The sequence below is a fragment of the Scyliorhinus torazame genome, chromosome 15 (genome assembly GCF_047496885.1).
Source record: "Scyliorhinus torazame isolate Kashiwa2021f chromosome 15, sScyTor2.1, whole genome shotgun sequence".
NCBI lineage: Eukaryota > Metazoa > Chordata > Chondrichthyes > Carcharhiniformes > Scyliorhinidae > Scyliorhinus > Scyliorhinus torazame.
In genome coordinates, this window is record NC_092721.1 from 17,988,699 (window position 1) to 17,992,622 (window position 3,924).

The window sequence follows — 3,924 nt, forward strand, 5'->3', positions numbered from 1 at the left end:
GATGGTGACTGTAGTGCTGAGGTGCCGAACGATGTAACTGCTGTCTTAGAGCATGTAATTGCCTGTATATCATCACCTGTAGCTATGGATGTTTCTATCACATTTTATGTGTGGTCCATGTGATGATATGCATAAGCAATCATGTATGTAGTAATAGCGAAGACCTCCAACCAGCAGGCGGCAGCAGAGAACAACCACATGACACTGTTACCTCAGGGAATTTGAGGATAGGCTTTGTCGTGGATAGTCATAATTTGTAATAGCTCTTAGTTCATTTATAACAGTTTCTGATAATATTCTTATGGTTATCTTATACACGCTATTGTTGAACAATAAACACTTTAACTAGTCTAGAACTTCTTTAGTGCATTTATTCTAACCGGCCAAGCATCAGAACCTAACAGTCCACATTGTTGATCACTTCCACTGTGACTCACGCAACATTCACTGACAATAAGGGCATGTTGAAGAATGTCCCTGTGCGTGTTGAAGATGTTCATTCAGCACCATCTTGATGTCACAGAGCCTAACCAGCCAAAGGGACATTAGGGTCGCAAATATAGGCAAGGTTTGTGCCTCTGGTTTAGCACACTGGGCTAAATCGCTGGCTTTTAAAGCAGACCAGGCAGGCCAGCAGCACAGTTCAATTCCTGTACCAGCCTCCCCGCACAGGTGCTGGAATGTGGCGACTAGGGGCTTTTCACAGTAACTTCATTTGAAGCTGACTTGTGACAATAAGTGATTTTCATTTAATTTCTCTATTGTTCACTCATGAACGTACAAGAGCAAAGCTTGCCCTCCGCTAGTGGTCTTCAAAGGCTTTGAGATTGTAGGTAAAGTAGGGAGTACCAGAAAATGCCACTGGATGAGAGATAGAGGTGTGGTGCATTCAGCAGTGTAGGACACTGCTCGGGTGCTGAGCAGGTGATATCGTTTGAAGATGCACACATTGACTTTGATCTCCTAATATCTCTGTGATGAGTTTTTGGCCCATGATTTCCTCTTCTTGCGATTTGTCTCTGCCTCTGATATGTGCTCAGTTTGAAAAAGGCCACACTGTTTCTTATTTGCTTCCCCCAGGTGTACTGATCCTGGACGATCTTCTCTCAGGACTCGGAGCCAATATCAAATTTCCGAATTGAAACCTTCAGAGTGTCTATGCAATGCTTCCTTTATCTACTATGAGATCGTACCCCAGACTCAAGCTCGCCACAAAAGATTTGCTCTGGTAATCAAGTGTCAGGGTATTCTGGCGATAAGACCAGCCCAACCTATCGGTGACTGTCTCAAGATGGAGTGGATGCTTGGCATGCTAGTTTGAGTGAGCACCTCGGTGTCTGATATTTTGACCTGCCACCTAACCTCCAGAAGCCTTCGAAAATAACTCAAATAAAAGTGGTTTGAGCTTACTGGTACACAGTCCAAGGCTCGCATGTGTAGCGCAGAATGGGCAGAACCATTACATTCAGTTTTTCAGAAGCCTTGCAACCTCTTCATTCCCAAACAGATGTTCAAAATCTGTTGGAGGCGACACTTGCTTTGGCAATTCTTGGATGTGTCCTGTCGTCAATACAGACAGCTCAAGAGATAGAGTGTGCTGCCAACATAAGTGAATTATTCAAATACTGACTGGCTCTGGTCATGGGTTGAGACCTTAAGGTTGATGTCGGGCTCTCTTGGAGTAGGCTGGTACGTTACCTCAGTCGTCACCATGGAGAACAAGTCCATGATGCATTGCATGTCCAGTTCTGAACCAGCAGCTAGGGAACAATCATCAGCAACGGACAATCATGAAGTGTGTCCTACAGATCTTGGTCTTTGCCTAGCACTGTCTCAGATTGAACAGCTTGCTCCTCCTCAGACGAAGCCACATGTCCTTCCTCCTCCTCCTCCAGCAGGTTGCCCTGCTGCTTTTCCAGGTTGTGGACGACACAGCAGACCCCCCTCGGAGGTACTGCACCACCAGAACGAACCAGACATTGGAACCTCATTTTGAGCAGTTTGATGCACCCCTCAATGACAGCACGGGTGGCAGCTTGGGCCTTGTTCTTTCAGGTCTCCGTCTTGGTCTCCGGCTTCCGCACTGGTGTCATCAGCCAGGATCTCAGCGGGTACCCCTTATCTCCGAAGAGCCAACCCTACAGCCTTGGGTGGTCCCCGAAGATGCTGGGGATCTCCGAGTGTCCCTGGTTGTAGCTGTCACGCACGGTCCCTGGGAAGCGTGCACACACATGCAGGATCCTGAGGTGGTGGTCGCACCAGAGTTAAACTTTCAAGGAGAGGAACCCCTTTCTGTTAATGAAGGGCACGCCCTGATGTCCGTTTGCGCGCAAGTCAACATGCCTACCATCAATTACCACCTGGCCCTAGGGCATCCCAGTGATGGAGGAGAATTCTGCAGCCCAGGAATCTTGGTGGTTCAGTTCAAAGTCTTCTGCCCGGGCATACGGGGCATCCGTGACTAAGTTGCAAAATGCCGCAAAAGTCCCCGCTTAATCCCTGGAATGAACTGGTTGCATAGATGTTCAGGGCTGCGGTGACCTTCATGGTGACCAAGAGTGGGTGGCCCCCTCCTCCACATTACTTAAAGATGGCTTGAAGGACGAAAATCCCCACACCATCCTCCCCCATCCACACCCACTCCCCACCCCACCAGCCATGGGGCAACCCCTGACCTGAGACATCAGCCCCTTGACCAAGTCCGACCCCCCTGAGGGGTCCCCCCACCCGAGCACTGGGGCAGCTTCTCCTGTTCCCTTGAACTGCATGCCGGAAAATAGAAACGGCTACTCGCCTTCTCAGTTCCCCTGAGCAGCCATTGCGCCAGCTCCACGCTTTTAAATGGGAGCACTAAACGTCGCCCGCGAAATTCCTCGCTGGGGAATTGCTTAATTCCGTGGAGGCCATTGCTATGTTTTTATTCAGTAAGATGTTTGCACAGTTTATACCTGCAAGATACCCCGTGTCTATGAGGCAGCCAAAGCATGTGCTTACACAAAGATTATTTTCCCCGGAATGTGTTGTTAGCCTGAAGCAAAACGCTGAGAGGCACCACTCCAGATCAAGCATGGCTGACAAGGCATCTCTCCTGCTCTTGCTGTCGGTAATGGACATGTTGAAATGATCTGCAGGTTGACAAGCAACCTGTTTTTGCCATATTCTGTATGGAACCTGTAATAATATGCATAAGCAATTCTGTATGTTAATATGTTGGACCTCCAACCAACAGGTGGCAGTAGAACTATACCACGTGATACTTCAACCTCGGGGACTCTGAGTGAGGGTCACAGAATCACAGAATTTACAGTACAGAAGGAGGCCATTCGGCCCATCGAGTCTGCACTGGCTCTTGGAACGAGCACCCTACTTATGCCTTCACTTCCACCCTATCCCCGTAACTCCACCTTTTTGTTTGGGCACTAAAGGCAATTTATCACAGCCAATCCACTTGATCTGCACATCTTTGGACTGTGGGAGGAAACCGGAGCACCCGGAGGAAACCCACGCAGACACGGGGAGAACATGCAGACTCCGCACAGGGAGTGACCCAAGCCGAGACCCTGGCGCTGTACAGCCATTGTGCTAACCACTATGCCACTCAATGATTTTGCGTAAAACCTTGCCGCAAAGTTCGTTTTTTAGCCTAATTACGTTGAATAAAATGATGTCCAAATGTCAAGCCACAAAGGAAAAAAACAATTGTCTCGGATGCAGCTGGCTCTCACCCACTCCAGTATACCCCCTGAAAAGTAATGTTTCTGTTCTTTGAACTATAAATAAGGAATAATGTCCTAATGCAGCATCCCTGCAGCTTGTACAGTGGAAATAGGAAAATACATATTTTAGTTCAAGCCTTCATAGTATCAAGACTGCCATCTGCTGGTCTGCATTTCTTGAACGGCTCTTCCTGTCCAATTTAACTGC